The 21,302-nt window shown below is 42.7% G+C and overlaps 1 protein-coding gene across 1 annotated transcript in view; it reads left to right on the top strand.

The window, feature by feature from the left end:
* LOC126187853 (cilia- and flagella-associated protein 157) overlaps positions 1–21,302 on the top strand; it is a 171,377-nt gene that overhangs the window by 32,576 nt on the left and 117,499 nt on the right. The window lies entirely within an intron of this gene.

The following is a 21,302-nucleotide window of genomic DNA, read 5'->3' as shown; positions in this document are numbered from 1 at the left end:
CGCTTTTGTTAGATGAAGAAATATACCTGTTGTGTAGTTCCCTTTATCTAATGCTTCTAGAATGTGTTTTGTGAGGTGTGCTGTTGCTGATTCTGTGCTTTTCCCTGATCAAAATCCAAACTGGTCAACAGACAGTAAGTTGTATTTATTTAAATAATTCATTAGCCTATCTTTCATAATAGTTTCTAATATTTTTGCGAAGCATGATAGTAGAGAAATTGGCCTATAATTTTCAATTTTTCCTGCATCACCTTTTTTGAAGGGAGGTAGTAATTTCGCATATTTTAAATAGTCTGGAAAGTAGCCCTGCTTGAAAGATTGATTTATAATATCAACTAAAGGTGGAATTAGGCTCTTGATACAGTCCTTAATTATAAAAATGGGGACTTCATCCAGACCAGCGGAGTTTTTGTTTTTCAGTTTGCTGACTGCTTTATAGACTTCTTCCTGTGTTGTAGGGAATAACACCATTGAGTGTGATACACCATTATTTGGCTTTTTGACCTGAAGGGCTGTTAGAAAATTTTCCTGTAATTTTATTCCTATGCTACTAAAATAATCATTTATATAGTTTGCCAAATATGTTGGGTCTTTTATTAGAGTCCCTTCCTCTTTGATTTTCAAGTTTGACAGATTCATTTTCCTGGTACCAGTTTCCTGTCTCACAATCTTCCATACTGCCTTATTTTTGTTTTCAGCAGAGAGCACCAGTTTGGAGTTATGAGCTCTCTTTGCTGCAAGCAATATTTTCCTATATGTTTTCCTATATCTTTTATAAAGATATAGGAAAAAGCAGGATTAGTTTAGCTGTGTTTAATGGAGCTCAGGTACCTTAGTGTTTCAGACAATTTTTTGATTCCTTTTGTGACCCACTTGCTTTTTCCTGCTGTTGATAATGGACATAATACTTTATGAAATGTTTCTTCAAAATTTAATTTAAACAATGTCATGAAATTTTTGAATTTTTCATTTGCATCTACCTCTGAGTATACTGAGTCCCATGTTTGTCCTGCTATCTGTTTGGCAAACTCATGTATATTTTGTTTAGAAAAAATTCGTCTGTAAATATGCATTTTCTTTGTTTCTTCTGGAGCCACTTTTAAATTAATGATTTGACCTGAGTGATCAGATAATCCTAGCTCTGCTACCACCACCTCACAGTTTTCTTTGCCTAAATCTGTTAATACTTGATCAACAGCTGTCTTTCAGTATTTTGTTATTCTGCTTGCACTGTTAACCATTGGAACTAGATTGAAACTTTGAGCAAGACTTTGTAATGAGTCCCATGTAGAATCAGGATTCAGTTTGTCCACATTTAGATCTCCACATATGAGAATGTGGTTCTATGGAGTGGATATCTTGTCAAGAACATGATTAAGTTTGGAGAAAAAGATGTTGAAGTCTCTACTAGGAGATCTGTGTATACATAAGATAATCAAATTCCTACATCTGTATTGGTCCCTGATTTCAACTGCCGCCAGTTCAAAATGTTGCTCTTCACTGATTACACATAAATCGCTTCTGGTCTTATACTGATAGTTTTGTTTTACATAAATACAACACCCTCCACACTTCATAGAAGTCCTACAGTATGCACATGCTAAATTATAAGACTGCAAGACTAATTGATTAATTTCAGCCTCATTGCACCAATGCTCAGTGAGACAAACAACTGAGCACTCTGTAGACTCCAGCTCCACTTCTAGCTGTTGGGTCTTTTTTGCTAGGGAACATATATTTTGGTGAACAACTGTTAAGTAATTTTTTCCAACACTATTTGCATTCCCACTTTTTTTTCATTTTAGTGTCATTCTGTTTTTGTTCAACTGCTTCCTTATTACGATTACACTCACGTTTTTTGTTTGCATAGTTTGGATAGTCACCCCCTGCAGACCGTATTAGTTTCCTTATTTTTTATAATTTTACATAAGTCCAGGAGCATTTTACTGAAAGTCATTGCACCTAGTATGTTTAGGTGCAGGCCATCCCTACCCAGACATTTGTCGTCGAGAAATTTATTTGGGTCAACAAATACAACACCAAGTTCGTCGCACTGTTCCCTGATGCCAGTGTTTATTTTGTTTGTATATGCGTTACTCACCGATCTTCTTTGTAGAATTCCGTATGGACATATGTTATGTGCCACAAGAAGTTGAGGGAAGCACAGTTATTTGATGACTTCGAGGAAGGGCTGGCGTACGGATATAGGAGAAAGAAGTAATGTCAGAAAACACAGACTTTTTCCAAAGAGTAGGTCTACACTGGTTATTCTCTGTAGCAAATCAAAGAGTTGTTATCTGTACTTGTTTACTAGTAATTTTGACAAAGTGGCACACAGCCAATATAATTACAAGATCAGGGATTTTCAGTCAATGGTACCAAATGTGACATGTCTGGACCAACTTTCTAATTACCCACCACCATGACATGCCTCTCATTCCATGATTATAACCCATAAATCGATTTATGTACCTGATCTATCACCTGAAATTTTACCCCAGAAAACCTCACCATCCTTAACTACACATTGGATTCAACAATTTTTGCCTCCCTAGGTCACATGTTAGCCAGGAAGCATGGTCATATGTCAACGGTACATCTTTTAGAGCACGTAAAAAGTGCTGCAATAAACTTCGGCGGCAGTGACTAGTGGTTACAGGATCTGCTGCTCGTATGATTTTTGCAGTAATAGGAACTGTATACTACCAATTCAAGCAAAAAGTAGCCTAAATCCCATTCCTTCAAACTACAGGTTCAAGCTAGTCACAATGACACTAAGCAGGTTCAGATTTACTACAGAAAAAATCAGGTTGTTCTCTGCATTTCATTTTTAGAAGCATTGTGTCTTAAACAAAAGATTTCAGTAACGACACTTTTTTTAGTTTCCAAATGAGAGTACTGAGTTTCAAACAGAATATTAAAAGGCAAATGTGCTTGCTAGGTCAATCAGATCAGAAGTTTTTGTCTCCTGAATGGCAAAAAATAGAAAAAAACATATATTCACTTGAGATACACAAGCAAGAATAAACTAGTGACAGAACTCATCAACCAGTCCACAGACACAATGGTTTCTGCAACTGTTTCTTCTGTGCCAGTGTACAGAAGTTTTGACAACAGTTTTATCATGTCACAGTGGTTTGCAGACTTTCTGTTTCTCATTGAAATTGATCATCTTTCAATACTGTTACAATATCATTTGGTCTCCTTACTAACTGTGATCAACAAAATTTCAGTAGTTCCTCACTTGAAATTTTTTGTTGTACATGGTTTTTTAACTAGCAATGCATCTTATTAGTATTTGCATCAGATATTCAATACTAATAAAATAAACTTGTCTTTATTGCTTCCTAGGAGTAAACAGGGATTGAAATGCACCAAGCAATTATCTTTCTTGATTTACCTGATGAACCCAATGGATTACTGATGTTGTTGTTGACAAAATCATGACTAAAGAATGCACAAAACAAGTAACCAAAATGCTTGGAAACTGCCTTTGTTGGACATTCATCTTAACTGTGGCAACTCATATTTGGCTGTGGAGAGCAGAAGGCAACACTTGCACATCACATCCCTTTAATGACAAACAGAGATAGATATCAGTGTCTTTCCAAGTTAGAAATTCCTGTGAACCTTCAGCTACATTTTGTTTACATACTTTATTGTGGATATATTTTCTGAAAGATCTGTCAAGTTGCATAACAACATATAAGCATGTGAAACTGTTTTTGAACAATATATCTTTTAAATCTGAAGATAATAAAAATTTCTTGTTAGTATTTTGCATTGCTGTAATGTTTTACCGTGAATCTGTTCTGTATTAAACTGTAAACTAATTTACATATAACTAATATTTGATTATAACCTTTAACACATTCCACATCCAAAATGGCTGTAGTATTTCAGTACCATGTTGGTCGTAACATTGGATGAGCATCTCAACTGGGCAGAAAATACTGTAGCCACTAGTAGGAAGTTGTTCACTTGCCTCTGTGCCCTCAAAAAGTTTTGGAATATATTTACACAAGATAAAAAACATAAACTTGTGCAACCACTTGTTCTACTGAACCTTGAACTTCCAGTGTGGCTATGTTATCCACTATGGCATGAGTAGTGAGAACACCCGATAGTTAGTACTAACTATGAATGCTTGCATGCATTACATCTGCAAAATCTTTCTATATCCCCTTCAGTGCTTCATATGTCCAGTTAAGTTGGTTGCAGCCAGACAAGTTATGTGACTGCCATACACTATTAAATACCTGTTATCTCACCGCAATCAAAACACAAGGTCTCACTTATGTAGTATCCAAGGTGTAACTATCCAAAAATCAAAAACTCCTTGTCTTTTGCTGCTGTTGCCCTCTGGATCAAACTACCCTGCACTCTGTACACAAGTCAGTGACCTGTAACTAAAAAGATGGTGAAGCACTTCCGTCTGTCAAACTTGTAACTTTTCTCCTAGTATTAACATATGCTGCCATTTATACCTCTGTCAAACAGTAAAGCAAATGCTTCTCACTGTTACACTCCTTTCTATTTTCATTTCTTAGGAATTCTCCCCACTTTCTTTTCCTTTATCTTCTTTATTTACATTTTGTAATTTTTAAACAGTGGAAAGTCCAAGTTGGAGTATCAATAATATTCTGAAAAGGATAGATTTCTGCTCACTGTAAAAGTAACACATTGAGTTGTAGACAGGCATGGTGAAAATACTCTTACTTATAATTTTTCAGCCAAAGCTTTCTACAGAAAAGAAAAATGCACACACATTCTCACAAGTAAGCACACTTCACGCACCAGCTCTGCTGCAATCATTGCTCCATTTTTTGTATTGGTATGGCTACCAACCAGTTGTCCACTGGTATGAATGGCCACTGCCAAACCAGCCAAGAAAAAAGTGGATCACCCTGTGGTACAACATACAGCTGTACTTAACGTGCTTGAGTTCAATGGCTGCTTCATGACCTGGGCCATCTGGATCCTCTCCTACGCCACCAGCTTTTATGAACTGCAAAGATGGGGGTTATCCTTACAACACATTCTCTGCACCTGAAATCATCCTGGCCTGAACATACAGTAACCTACTGCCCTCACACCCTCTACCCAAAAGAGTCCAGCCCTTCTGTCCCATCATTTCTTGACAATTTGCCTCTCCTCACCCTCAGTGTGTGCTGCTCTCTGCCAGCACATCCACCAATCTTTTCCCCTTCTCTGATCCTCTCCTTTCCACTCCCTATTCCTCCACCCCTCTCCCTTCCCTACAGCATCCCACTACTACATCTGGCAGCCCTGTCCTGCCATCTGTTGCCCCTGCACCTCTGACAGGCACCAATGATTCCTCTTCCCCCATTTGTATCCTATTATCCCTCCCCCTTCCTCTCCCCACCGCAGATTGTTGCTCTCGTTTGATGTGTGTAAAACCACAAGTTTTAGTAGAATATATTAAATCTTGAGCTTTAAAGACAGTAAATTGTCTTAACCCATTTCTGTCTAGCATAACATATATGTCACGGGACAGCCTGTCATTGTTCTCTCTAGTTGGCAACAATGCCTGCATTTGGAGTGGCTATTGTTGTATGGCTTTCAGATAAGGAGGCTTTGTTGTTCATGTTTAGGTAGGTTTCAGTCAGTTGCAAGCAGTAAGTGGTCATTGACTGGTGCTTCAAGTACGGAAGACTTTTCTGGGTGAGATCATGTCTTGGAATAAGAAGTATCATTTTTTATTGCAAATTATAATACAATTTGTTTAAATTATGGTTGATTATAATGTTAAAGTACTGAAATTTATGTTAATGGTTATCTATAAAATGCAATCCTTATTTTTGTGGCTCCAAATACAGTTTTAATTTTGTGTTGCATATTTGTCACGCTAGGCAAAACAGTGAAAATAACAATTCGTTCTCTTTAGAGGTCTATCTCTCCATGATATCCTGGCTATTCTTGAAGGGGAGGAAGAAGATGCAACAGATATATTTATTGAACCTCCCGAAGCTAATGTGGATTTGGATGAAGATTCTGGGGAAGAAGATGGGGGAGGAAACGTTGATAATCTTGAACCAAGGCAACTCCAGGCTGGTGCAGAAGTGGTTTTAGCAAGTAAAAACAGGTTGGGTAGTGGACCTGAGATTAATTTCTCTCCTGATGATAAACCAGATGAACAGGAAAAGCCACAGATCTTAAAAACTGTAATCAGAGATTGGAAAAAAGATGATCTGCGTAGTGTTAGTTCTGTATTTCCTGAGAGTGATTATAGCAAATACAGGAACTTGTCTCCAGTTCAGTGCTTCGAATTATTTTGGAACGACGAAGTAATTGAGTTTCTTCTCACTGAATCGATGAAGTATGCTTTGTTGAAGAACTGCTCATCCCAAAAATAACATATGAAGAGATAAAAGGTTTTCTAGGAATTCTAATTCTTTCTGGCCATAATCCTTTACCTAGCAGAAGATATTACTGGGATTCTGGACTGGACACAAGAAACGAAATGATGGTCCACAACACGATGAGAAGGGACAGGTTTGAAACAATTATGAGATTCATTCACTCGTGTGACAACACAAAAATAGATGCTAATGATAGAATCTGGAAACTTTGTCCATTAATAAATATGCTAAGAAAAAAGTTTGCTCTCCACTTCAAGCCTGAGCAAGATTTGTGTTACGATGAGAGCATGATAAAATATTTTGCCAGACATGGATGTAAACAGTTTCTGAAAGGTAAGCCCATTATATTTGGGTACAAAGCATGGTGTCTCAACACAACTATGGGTTATCTAGTGGACTTTCAAATATACCAAGGAGCTGATCCTCAGAGGAATGAAAAATGTGAGAAAGCATTTGGAAAATGTGCTGCTCCTTTAATTCAAATGATCGATTCTCTTCCTGAAAAGCACAAACATCTTCCCTACAGGTTTTATTTTGACAACCTGTTTACATCACAAACATTGTTGATTTACCTGAAGCAACGAGGTTTTGGTGCAACTGGGACTATTCATGAAAATCGTCTGCCTAAAGAGTGTCATCTCATACCTTCTAACAGTATGTCCAAAAGGAATAAGAGAGGAGATTTTGATTACAACAGCAGCAAGGAAAGTGGAATAATCGTTGCCAGATGCCTAGATAATTGTACAGTAACAACTACTTCCACAAGCCGTGGTATCAGTCCAGTCAGCACCGTTGCCCGATATTCTAGACAAGAGAAGAAAAGAATACTTGTACTTCGACCTAATGTAACTGGAGAATACAACAAAAATATGGGAGGAAGTGACTGAAAGGATGAAAATGTAGCATTATATAGAGTGAGTGTCAGAGGAAAGAAATGGTGGCAGCCAATTTTTACATGGCTTCTAGATATCTCTATACATAATGGGTGGCTTCTTCATAGAAAGACTGGTATAAATATGCCTTAGCTGCCCTTCTGGCGCTACATTGTGAAATGTTACCTGACTTCCAATGCTGCAGTACCAAGAGGTCCTGGACACCCTGCAGGTAATTCAAACCAAGGCAGAGTTCTGCATGATATTAGATATGATGAAACAAATCATCTGGTAGCCATGGTGCCACAGAAAAAAAGAAGACACTGTGCGGCGGAAAACTGCAAAGGAACCCCAAGAACAATGTACTGCAAATGTGAAGTTGGTTTGTGCGTAGAATGTTTTGTGCCATATCACACAAAGTGAGTACTGTCGCCTGAACTTGATGTAAATCACATACAGTGTATTATTTTACTTGCTGTCATATATTCTGCCTAAAATGTATGTTCTGCTTAGCATGACATATATGTTATGGCCTTTTTTGTTTCAATTATTGATTTTTTTTGTTTTGATTGTTGTATTGCTTTTCTTTGCTGACAATAAACATGTGGCACTGATGAGATCGACACCAGTATCGATCTGAGCATCATCTCTGAACATATCAAAACATTATCTTTGTGTAGTTCCACCATCCAGCTCTCTGTAAGCCTTACTTGTGTGAAAAGGTAAATAAATGAACTCCTGGTTATAAGGTGTTGTTTGGTGTATCTCACCCAAGCATCCACCTCGCTGGTGACCCCGAGTTGTAATGTATTCCGTTTTCGCCATTTTACTGTGTTCGCGGCCTCCGCATCGGTTATTTTCGCATGTATTACATCAACAAAACATTCGAACAATGGCTTCGGCCCAACACCTAACGCCGGATTTTGTGATCGACATGCATCGTGTTGCGGGCGATGTACACCCGCCAGGACTGCAACACGATGCCTCTCACTCGTCGATTACGCCGATCTCGCCGGATGTTTTCGTGCCTGCAACAATAAGTGAGGTTAGGAGTGTGGATGACTCCGGCTATCAGATGCCTTTGTTCCCGCCACATGTGCCCTCCCCCATTGATGGTGCAGTTATCTCTTATGGATCTCCGTGCAGTGCGGGATCAATGCTGATTTCTGCAAATGCTCCGTTGGATAACCTACAACTGCCAGGACAACAGTTTGCCATGCCACAATCCGTGAAGTACCACGTGGATTCCTGCCACATGGCCAGAACTGCTTTGTTCACAGTCAACCTCCTCAGCATCCGACCACGCCCGCACCTGCCTTGGTTCAGCACCAGCACATGCTTTTCTGCTTCAGTACCTCAGCCAGCAACAGGAACAATGGCTTGCTATCTGTGCCTGACCTCCATCTCCATCCTACTGCTACGCCTCAGTGTTTTGTGCCATGACATTCACCTTTTTCGCACACTGTTTTGAGTGAAGTGACTATGAACATTCACACATTTTGCCCAACGTTCGACATCATTTTCCTCACTGTGCTTTTGGACAGCCCACACCTCCGCTGCCTGGCTCCAACTCTGATTGCACGTCAAGTTTTCTGCGGACTGGCATGCATTTTCAAACTTTGAACTTTTTCTCACCTGTCGCCTCCACGCCGGCTCCAGACAAACTTCCGCAACCACAATTGACACATTACGGTGTCTCACACGCGTCGGCCTTCTGCGTCGCGACAGATCATGCTCAACCACAACACGTCACCTTCACACTGCCACCCGACCAGCCGTCGTTGCCACATACCCTGGAGACACACTCTCCTGGAATACTGCAGCAACAACAGCTCGTTTCAGGCAGTGCCCCAATGAATCCAACTCACCCCATTCTTCCAAATGTTCTACAATGCTTACTGACACTGCATGGGGATGTGGAGCGAGCACTTTGAGAACTTCAGTACTAGCCCTTGTCTACAGTGTAGCTAAATACTGTTCACCAGTCTGGAGGAGAAGTGCACACGTATCTAAAGTGGATGTCCAGCTGAGGGAGACAATGCGAATAATCTCGGGAACACTCAGGGACACCCCCTGTGCATGGCTTCCTGTACTAGCGAACATAGAGCCTCCAGAAATCAGGCGATCACAGCTAGCCCTGAAAACCTACAGGAAAATTATAGACAACCCGGACCTCCCTATCCACCAAGATCTGACACCGACAAACAGGCTTAAATCCAGATCACCTTTTTGGAAAATCGGTGAAGAACTACAAGCCTTTGAGCCGAGAACGGCCTGGAACGAAGTATGGTCGGCAAGTGAATTTAAGAACAAAAACTTAGTACACGATCCGAACAAGAAGATTGATGGCTTCAACCTACCAAGAAGAGCGTGGACAGCTCTAAACCGGGTCAGAACGAGTGTTGGGAGATGTAAACACCTGATGAACAAGTGGGGCCTGGCAGACAGCGCTGTATGTGAGTGCGGTGAACTACAGACAATGGACCATCTACTCGTGTGCAAAGTGTATGGCTATGGTGGTGAACTCATGGACATACATAGACTCAGTGACTCAGCCATAGAGTGGCTCAAAAACATATCTAAAATAGTGTAGAATTATATTGTTTTCTTTTAGTATATAGTGATAAGAATATTGTAAATTATGCCTCTGTGATGCCGAACGAGTAAATAAATAAAACTGACACTGCCGCCGTTCAGTCCTGGCAGGGCGACAACCTGATTCAAAATTGTGGATGAAGTGTTCAACCATTTCAAACTCGACGAATCGACCAGATTTCTGTGCCTTATCACCCACCTGCACGACCAGCAGGACTCGATTGCTGACCTGGTCGATGCCCCGTACTCAGCTACCCGGTACACTCTAGCCAAAAAGACAGTTCTACGTCGGCTTGTGTGCTCAACTGAGACAGCAATACGGCAAGTGCTCCACGTCAAGCATCTAGGCAATGACAACCCTTCACGACTTTGGAGACGGCTACGGGCCCTGGTCAGCGATGATCTCCTCTCTGACACAGCTCTCCTCGCCATCTGGACAGATAAATTACCTCCCCACATCCGCTTTTCTCTGGCTCAGAGGTCTCCCGAACCTGTCGAGCAGCGAATGACAATTGCTGACAAACTACATGGGCATCACTGCTCTATTTCGCCAGCCACTGCCTACCTGGCAAGTCTCAGGTTCAGGCTCCTCGTCCCGCTGCCGGGGCCGCACTGTACCGACCGTTCCGCTCGCTCCGGGACGCAGCATACAAACAGCTGGGATGTCACCGGCTCCGCCCTCGGTCATGCCCCCTCCTGCAACGGAACCGGCTGCGGCCTCCGAACCTTGGCCACCCCCTCTGGCAATGAACTTTCCGCAGGAAATGCAGCCGCACTACCCATACTGTTACTTCCACACACAGTTTGATGAGGCGGCACAGAACTGCAGATCACCCTGCTGCTTCCCAAATGCAAACCGCAGGTAGGTCCAGGTGCCGCCTCCTGCTTACAACATGGAAGGAACCTCCCAGTGCTCCATTCTGTCTGGGAACAATCAGATAATTATGGAGGCCTTTATATTAAAGACATTTCGTCAGGATACTTTTTCCTGGTGGACACAGGTTCCGATGTTTCGCTGCTGCCTACATCCTTAGTGTCGTCGAACATCTGCCCTCATCATACTTCACTGCAAGCTGTGAATCCTACTACACTACAATGCTCGGGTTCAACCTCCCACGTCGTCTAACTCTCCGCAAACTGCAAACTCGAGTGGACTTTTTTAGTGTGCAATTTTGAGGAAACTATACTAGGCATTGACTTCTTGCAACACCACAAACTTTCACCAGACCTAGTGCGAAACACCGTGTTTCATCACCCGTCCAAAACTCACTTCCCCTGTGCTCCGTCGATCAAACCCCCCCCGTGACATGTCAGTCCGGGCTCATCTCATCGGTACATGCTCGGCTCTGTCGATGATGTTACAAGAAACAACGCACAATTGCCTTGTCGAGTTTGAAAACGTCACTCGTCTATGCAAGGAAAACTACGAGCTCTCCCTCCGGCTCCACAAAACTCAACTCCAGCTATCCGACACAGCAAAGAAATTACAGACACTGCAGCAAGGACAAAGCAAGGTCAGTAAGTGTGCTGAATCTGTTTGTAGTCCCAGCAATCAAGCCTCCTTGTGCTTACCTCCTGCTACCCCTCACAACTGTGCTATCAAGTCTACCATAACGTGTACTGACAGTTCCACAGGACCACACCCCTCCTAACATGGCAGCATTTGACACTCGGCTGGACACGAGTGCGCATGTGCGACGAGTGTCACGTGTTCCCGTACTGACAGCTCCAATCCCTCCCCTCGCAGACAGCACCTCAAACTATGCAACTTCGGCTCCTGCGTGCTGCCTTGCGAACGCCACTGACAACACAAACAGTGCACGCGCGCCTAGTGCTTCACCCGCAATCGTGCTGTCACAGGCCGCGCCCTCGGACAGTGGACTCGTTACCGTTTCATGAGCTCACCCGACCATGGTGCCACTGCTTTGGGCCGCCGGCCATCTTGTCGCGTTGACTCCTGGGAGACTTCGCCGCCTTGGCTCCCGTCGGATCTGCCGAGTGGCTCTGAACACCACTACCTCGCCTCGCCTGCCCCGCCCACCTCATATTGTAAACAAACCACCTCCCATGCCGCCGGCAACATTTCCTTCATCACCAACGGCACGGTTCACAAGCTTTGCCTCACACAAGGCCCCCCCCCTTCCCCCCCGATCTCCAGTAAACCACGTTGACTTTGCCCCGAGTGCCTCTCCAACCTTAAAAAGCAGATTTCAGATTTCTGAACTTCTGAGCTCCGGCGTCATCGAACCCTTTGCCAGCAGCTGGTCTACGCCCATTCGTATGACACCCAAGAAAGATGGGTCCTGCAACATGTGTGGAGACTACCATCGACTAAACACACAAACAATTATGGACACCTACCCCATTCCCAACATTGCCAACTTTACCAGTTCCCTCACAGGTGCGACCACGTTCTCTGTCATTGATTGCAAACGGGCTTATCAACAGATCCCCATGGCTCCTGAAGACATCGAGAAGACAGCTATCACCACCCCAATCCGGTTATTTCAGTTTCGATTCATGTCCTTTGGGATAAAAAACGCAACCCAGACCTGGCAACGCTTCATCAGTGAAGTGCTATTCGGCCTACAATTCTGCTTTGCATATCTTGATGACATACTTGTGTTCAGCTCCTCCATTGAGGACAACATTGAACATGTGCAAACTGTTATGGACACCCTCGCGGCAGCTTGCATCGAGACCAACCAGGACAATTTACAGCTACATCAACCCGCTGTCACTTTTCTTTGTTTTCGCGTCTCCACCGATGGCATTTCACCACCCCCTGACAAAGTACAAACAATATTAAACCTACCCATACCTTCGTCATTCAAAGAGCTCCGGCTCTTTCTGGGGACGGTTAACTATTATCGCTGTTATCTACCTCGGGCTGCGGAGATTCAGGCTCCACTGACGGAAGCCTTGGCAGGCACAAAGACTTCTTGATCACAGCCCGTTCCGTGGACCCCTGGTATGACTGACTCTTTCACTGCCCTCAAAAATCTTCTTGCTGAGGCCTGCACCATCACGCATCCTCATCCCAATGCGCAGCTTTTCATCACCACAGACAGGAGCGATACTGCCATCGGCGCTGTCCTTAGCCAGACAGTCGACGCCCAAACTTCGCCTCTGCAGTTCATTTCGCGCAAGCTCACCAATGCGCAACGGAAATATTCCGCGTTTGACAGGGAGTTGCTTGCGGTCTACGAAGCGATCAAGCATTTTAAGACCAACGTTGAGGGACGCCCTTTCTATGTTTTAACGAACCACAAACCCCTGGCTGCAGCCATTTCAAACCCGCCACTTGACCTGCCTCCTCGCCGTTTCAGATACATGGACTTCATATCTCAGTTCACCACCAATGTCAGACACATAAAGGGTGCTGACAATATAGTTGCTGATTTCCTTTTATGAGTCGACGCCGTTCATTCGCTATTAGACCTCTCTGACCTACCTAACCTCCAACCCGCTGATGAGAACACACAAAAACTGATTTCAGACTCTACCTCTTCATTACACTTCATCTGTACCACCTTCCCTGGCATTTCTGGTGAGATCTGGTGCAACGACAGTACCGGCACATTACACCCACTCATCTCAACCATGCTCCGTTGAGCTGTCTTCAATGCACTGCATAATTTAACCCACCCCGGTGTTTGTGCGTCCGCCTGCCTTGTAGCAGAGCACATTGTGTGGAGAAATGTCAACAAGGACTGCCAGCAATGGGCATGCTCCTGCATCACGTGCCAATGCTGCAAAGTACACAAGCACTCTTTACCCCCCCCCCCCCCCCCTCGGCACCTTTCTGATCCCTCCTGGACGTTTCCAGCATATTCACATTGGCATTGTCGGCCCTCTTCCCCCTCTAACGGCTTTCGTTGTGTTCTCTCATATATCGACCGAACAACTTGCTGGTTCGAGGCTGTCCCCCTCCCCAGTATCACGGCAGAAACTGTTGCTCGAGCTTTCGTCGAGTCATGGGTATCGCGTTTCGGATGTCCAGATATCATCACGACTGACCAGGGCAGACAATTTGAGTCAGCCCTGTTCAATGAGATCGGTAACATTTGCGGCATACGGCGCATCCCTACCACAGCATATCACCCGCAAAGTAATGGGCTAGTTGAGCACTGGCACCACACTTTCAAGGCGGCTCTTCAATGCTACGACTCTCTTTGAATAGAGGCCCTTCCACTTGTGCTACTCGGCATTCATGCGATCTATAAGGAAGACCTCAAAGGCACAATAGCCGAGTTAGTATACGGCCAGAACATTGTTCTCCCTGGCAAACTTGTGAGCCCTTCCACTTCTCTCCCTCAGTCTGACTTACCTTCCTTTGTGGACCGTGTCAGGCGGCACTTCATCAACCTCCACATCCCTCTGCCTGCCAGCCATTCCCACCCTAAGGTTCACGACCCGAAATCTCTCAACAATTGCGAGTACATCATGTTCCGAGATGACACTGTCTGTGCTTCCCTCCAACCCCCATATACTGGCCCGTACCAAGTTCTCCGGCGCTTAGCCAACACCTATGACATCCAGATAAAAGATTCAGCTGTTGCAGTCTCTCTCAACAGACTTAAGCCTGCTCATGTCGAGCCCGCTTCTACCACCCCTTCAGGCCACGACCATGCCACTCACTGTCGTGGCTCACGACGCTCCGACCACTCCCTCCACATCGGACTTACTCACTCAGTCGAGTGACTTCCAGCTCCAATCGTCGAGCTCTTCTCGGACCTCGCCCTCTACTCTGGTCTCACGCACTCTGTTGAGTGATCACATGCTCCCCACGTTGAGCTTACCTAGCCCTTGCCGCCGTGCCCGTCTCTGGTCCCTTCGACCTCTCCCGTCGCCTGCCTCTGCCGTGCCCTGTCGAGGTTTCTCATGCCCCCCCCCCCCCCCCCAATCATGAATGTGCCCTCGCTTGAGGTGTTTTTGCCTGTCCCCCCTGGACATAATCCATGACATCTCTATAACACTATGCAATGACTCACTGTTCATCATATGTTTCCCTTCATCCAGTGCTCATGACACAACCTCCACCATTCTCTGCCACCTGATGAAATGTGTTCCCCTCTCGCCCAATGTCGACCTGGACATGCTTCGTGTGTTCGCCACACCAACCGGAGACATCGTCGTCATCGCTTGGTTCCTCCCGCAAACTGCCATCCTACCTGTTGCCACACGACCAGCATGCCCAGTATGACTCCTGGCGCGCTTCTATGATTTCCAGGTTCGGTGGCCAGACCTTCCTTCACGTCATCTACCAACACAGCTCCTTGACGACGCTGTCGAGCTGGCCATGGTTCAGCTCCCACAGACCACCCCTGCGAATGCCATAGTCACCCCCCCCCCCCCCTTCGGCCTCTCAGGAGTACTGCATACTGTGGGGGACGGGGGGGGGGGGGGTGGGGGGGGGGCTATGTGGCACCAATGAGATCAACACCAGTATCAATATAAGCATCATCTTTGAACATAGCAAAACATTATCTTTGTGTAGTTCTGCCATCCAGTTCTCTGTAAGCCTTACTTGTGTGATGAGGTAAATAAATGAACTCCTGATTATAAGGTGTTGTTTGGTGTATCTCACCTGAGCACCCACCTCAAACACATAAATATCTAATTTGTAGAAATCAGAAGAAAAAAATAATTCCGGCAGAAATGGGTTAAAGTGGCTCAGTAGTAGGACACAGGATGCAGACAGGCCTTTTCTCATGTTATTTGATAAAGTTCCTGTTTGATAGCTGCTGCACTACAATTGTGCAGTCAATGAACTGGGAAGCCTTTTATAACTAAGAATGTTAAGCAGCATCAACTGTAGTGTAGCTAAGCTGGCACCATGCACTCTTGGAACAAGCCATGTACACTGAGTACGCATAAAAGTTGTGATTTGTCAATTTCCATCCTGCAAAAATTATTTTTAGTCAGACATATGTATAAGATGCAGGCTTTCCATCATTCCTCAGTCTTTAATTTTGTTGCATAATGGTACAACTGGCTGCATTCCATCACTCAGTTGGGTAGCTATTCATCCTGAAGAAGGTGGATTTTATCATTCAGTCTTGGCTAGACATGTGGTACAACATAATTAACACTAGGAGGACTGATATTTGTGAACTACCTAGAAGGACCGCTACCAGTCATTTTGACCAGTGAAGTTTTTCTTTTTCTTTTGAGTTTTACTTCTTAAGGTCAGTAGTGTGTCATGCTTATTGTACGAATGTGTTATGCTTAAAAATTTCTGTAGAAAGTATAATTAATTAAATGAAAAAAATCAAAGGAAAGAATACATTGTAAATGCAAAATCAATTTAAACTAAACTTACAAATGCAAATAAACATATAATTATACAGTAATAACATCTTTATCTGTATGGCTTGTACTCAGTAAAAGCCTCATGCAGGTCATAAACATATATTTAGTATCAAAAATAAAGAAAAACAGACACAAATTGCTGTATCAATAATGAGAAAATAACATTTTTTTCTCTCAATGACATCTTTTCAATCAAAGCTACTATCTTTGTCAAAACACTTTGCACACATGTACTGAACACTTCCAGCACATGGACCACATACAAATTTCTAGCATTCCACACGCAGATTTTTAGTTTCATTCGAACTTCTGCAACATTCAATATGGAAGGTCTTCCGTACTGGTACCTTATATATTTCAGTGATAGCAGTGAATGTTTGAACAGGTCCTTTCCTTGACTGTACATACACAGAAGAGAGTTCTTCTGCTAATTTGAAAAGAAACATTCATTTGATAAATATTTCTCCCATTGTCTCTCTGTGAAGCACCCAGGCACTGATCTTAGCTAGGTCTAGGACATTGAAAAACACATGCATAGGTCATCTGCAGCTGCCAAACTTGACAGTGTACGAATGAGACATCTGGTCCAGAATATCATCCCTAATGGAATTGTAGAAGCTCACACTTTCAGGGAATTTCTTCTGTTTTTGCTTGTCATCTGCAACTGACTGGTACATTATGCTTGATAGAATAATATTTTTCTTGGTCTTCCTCTGATAGGAAGTAACTGCTGTATCACCATATTTGTATAAAATAGTGTCATACAAAGATCTGGCAGTAGCCTTCCTGATGGAGGAAGTTATCTTTGGATCTTCTTCATTGTACCCACAATGGTTGTGTTCTCATGCTTCAGCTGCTCTGCAAGATGTTTGGCTGTGAGGAAATTGTCACATGTTATATTTCTTCCTATCAAAGTGTAAGGTTGCGTGAGATATGTAACAACATGCTCCACACAGGTATGTTAGTGGGTCTTCCACTTTGTTTACTCAAGTAAGGAAATCCAGTCACCATATATTTACTACCAGCATCTGCTGCAAGCCAGAAATTCAAACCACATTTGTCTGGTTTATTGCTCACATGTCGCATATAGGGGCACTGAGCTTTGCATGGATAGAGCTGCTCATCTATGTTTATAAATGCACCTGGTTTATAGATCTGGATACAGTTAGTTGCCGGCCGCGGTGGTCTAGCGGTTCTGGCGCTGCAGTCCGGAACCGCGGGACTGCTACGGTCGCAGGTTCGAATCCTGCCTCGGGCATGGGTGTGTGTGATGTCCTTAGGTTAGCTAGGTTTAAGTAGTTCTAAGTTCTAGGGGACTTATGACCTAAGATGTTGAGTCCCATAGTGCTCAGAGCCATTTGAACCATTTGAACAGTTAGCTACAAATAAATTCCAGACTGGAGTAACTGCTGCAAAGCCGTTGGTCTTGAGTCTTTCACCATGAGTGTACTTGTCATCAAATCTTAAAAATTGCACGACTTCTGTGAACTTGTTTCTTCCCATAGCGGGAGGAAAAAATGCCGGCCCCCACACTTGAGACCACACAAGTTTCAGGGGGAAAATCTTTCCTCCATACACTCCATTTGCATGCATTGTATCTATGGCAGCTTCTAATTGGGCACTATTAAGTACCCACTGTCATCCTGGAGAAGTACTCGAGCTCTAATTTCTGTAAATTTTTTTATGTTCAGCAGAATATTATTGTCTATCGACAATCGCCATGAACTTACGTAACTGCCTGCAATTATGTTTCTTAGCATTACACTTTGGCCCAGGAGTTTCTACCAACATGTTGTGATGCCCTAATTTTCCAGGTGCATGCGCTGGTGTATTTGAGTCCACATTGTTCCATCGGCTGCAGCCTCTGCACTACGAACTTCCAGATGCTGAGATGGATGTGATTTTTTCTGTTTTTTTCCTTGGCTGCGAGTAGGAATTTGTGGTGTTACTGGAATCAAATGTTTAAGCACTGTGTTATTTGTATGTTGTTGTACAGGTTCTGAGTACTCATCTTTTGCCTCTGATCATTCACCTTGATCTGTTTCATGGGGCTGATATTGCATGCATCTCTATAATCTGTGTCATCTTTATGTCCACCTCCACAGTGCAGTGGTAGCATTACTGCCTACCAAGTGAGGGGGCCCAGGTTTGATTCCCTACAGGGGACTGGGTGTTATGTGTCTTTCATCATCATTGACATGCAAGTCACCAAAGTGGCAGCAACTAAAAAGACTTGTAAATGGCAGCTGAACCCTGAAGGGGAAATCCCGGCCAATAAATGCCATATGATTATTTGATTTCATTTGTCATTTTTATCATACAACTCATCACATTCAAAAATACCTTGTCCTTTAGAAACTACTTCTGGTAAACTGTCCACATAATCCAGTAATTCTTCATCAGAATGGAAACCCTGGCGCACAATAATATTGAGAAGGAGCGCTAAACTTCTGCTGAACACAACAGTGTACTGGCAGAAAACAGCAACTAAAGATGTCCACTCTACCATTAAATAAAGTAAAATGTAAAGTGATAGAGGGAATGAGATCACAACAATGAAGCAAAATGAGCTAAGTGGATGAAAAAGACTTTTTGGTAGCAAGACTGGGGTTTCTTTTAATTTTTTAAATTTATTTGTTTTCCCCAGGAGAGAGAATTTCAGGGTTAGATATGCTGTGGTGGTCCCTTGTTATTGGTGAGTTTGAGAGTGCTGTGTGAGTATGATAGAAATTATTGACTGGCTGTACACATCTAATTTTTCATTTGACTATGCTGTGCGATTAAAAGTAATGAATTGACATAGTGTATTGAATGGGCTTTATCACAGGCTTGCAGTGCTGCTGTAACTGGGATTTATCTGGAATAAGAATAAACTCAAGTTTAAACTTTAGTACTTCACCGTGTACTACATCGTTGATGGTTTCCCAAACCAGCCTCCTTACATATACACTGGTTTTCAGTAGAGCACCTGGATACAGTAGCTCTCCATAGTAGTTTTCTAGCGCTGTAGGTGTGCCATCTCCCATAGACAACAAAGATCCAAATAATCATTTGGGGCTGTACGCATTAGGAATCTACCTGGGGCAAGCAGTAGCATCAGGTTTAATATGTTGCTGGGATTTGTGAGCAGTATAATCAGCAAGAAATCCAAAATAATCATACATTAATTTTGTAATCAGATAGATAAAAGTCTACTCACCAAGTGGCGATAGGAAAACACTGCAACTGAACTCCGGCTCGTTTACTACCTATTTTTCACGTGGCTCATCTGCAAAGGGGGTTGGTAGTAAATGGTTGCATTTGCGCCCCTATTATTGAGTCAGATATTGGCTGGCTTTTGAACAGCAGTGAATTGAACTATACATGTTCAGATTGAAACTTATTTATTCAAAAGAAACACTTTAATGTTGTGGCCATGCATTTTTTAGTTCACAAATAATAATCGGTGCAATTCGTACACTGTTTGTCTCGCACCCACACAATTTCATGTTGTTCCTCCGCATACACTGGCGTCCATGCTTGCACTCGCAGCACTTTGCCGCTCCCAACTCGCCACCACAACGGCCAAAGACAAAAGACCTCGTTTTCCCACTCATATCCACAGTCCTGAGTCAGGTCACATGACACCACACTAGTCACAATAATCCCCAAACATGGCCACAATTCGTTTACAGCATTTTATAATATTTAAATACTTAAATTTAAATACATTATATAATTTTACACATTTATCACCACACTTTTATAATTCGTTGCAATTAATAGAAAACCAAAACACTATGCAACGGAAATGCAACGCCCATCAAAACACAAACAAGTATTTTCTGGTCTATTTTGCCCAGCATATTATCTCTGTTGCCTTACATACCCCCACTTCATGGAGACATTACCTTAGTAATAGCAACATGAAGTAGCACCAAATGGAGCGAACCCATATTACTTTATATATTAAACATTTTAATTATAACTATAATGGCACCAAAACAAGTAGAACAGTGTTATAGTGGTGAGTTAATCAGTGTAAGTACTGTTATCAGAAAACATACAAATATTATCCAACAATGTATCCAACTCAAATATACAATTAGATAGTCTCCTATTGAGTGATTGGGCAGGCAAAATGCAAAGAAACTTATATAAATGCCCATGTTAGTCTATATGTAGGTTGCACACTTGCTGCACATTAACACTTTCGCTTTTTTACACAGTTGTTTCTGTAAGTTGCACGAGGCTGTTGTAACCAGATCCTTGTGTTCACAGGTTTATGCATTGGAATGCAGGCTTTGCAAACTTGTCAGCCAGCAGTACTGTGCTTCCTCTCGTTAGCCAAGCCATCCTATCAAAATTTAATCAAATCCTCATAAATCTTGCCTAGACATCCAGACCCACATTTCCCAGGAGTCAGGCTATCCAAACACTCCCTGGAACATCCTGTGTTCACTGATCAGTTCTTATTGAGGTTTGTACAAATGACAAACATGCACACAAATCAAACACAAATATGGCATAGTAAAATATATTCTATTTCACCCTTCAAATGTTCCCAGATCAGGAGCTCCGACACTTCTACCCCCCACACCAAGAGAATTTATTCCCAGATGCAGATTCTTATATTTTTTAAGCATCCATACAGCTATATCACTGTACATAAATACGCTCAATTTTTTTTCCATGAATTCCTATATAAATTTTCACATAATATTTGGCAATATCTTGAAACCCATTCTTTTATGCTATTTCCATGGCTAACTAGATTCAATCATAAATGGCAAACAAACTCACCAAGGTCATAAACTTTTACAAGCATCCACTTAGCCATTTGTGTTCTTTCCCTCACTTCCCTCATGAATGTCTTATAATAAGCAAGTTAATTATTTCCCATATGCCTCTACAATTCGCATATTTAGTGATTGCCCTACATTACTGTCCCAGCAACAGTCCTACCCCTATGCACCAGTATCAACTCCAGGTGCCACAGATACATTAGAAATTTTAATAAAATCTCAACTATTTTTTTTAAACAAACTATTTGCAGATTTCCTCCCTCCTATACTCTCCACATATTTATACAGAAATAGAGACCATATATATACAGTAGGTTTCAGTTCCCGTATGACTTTCAACAAGGCTACTATCA

Source organism: Schistocerca cancellata, chromosome 5, assembly GCF_023864275.1.
Source record: "Schistocerca cancellata isolate TAMUIC-IGC-003103 chromosome 5, iqSchCanc2.1, whole genome shotgun sequence".
NCBI classification, from domain to species: domain Eukaryota; kingdom Metazoa; phylum Arthropoda; class Insecta; order Orthoptera; family Acrididae; genus Schistocerca; species Schistocerca cancellata.
This window is presented reverse-complemented; position numbering and strand designations above follow the sequence as displayed.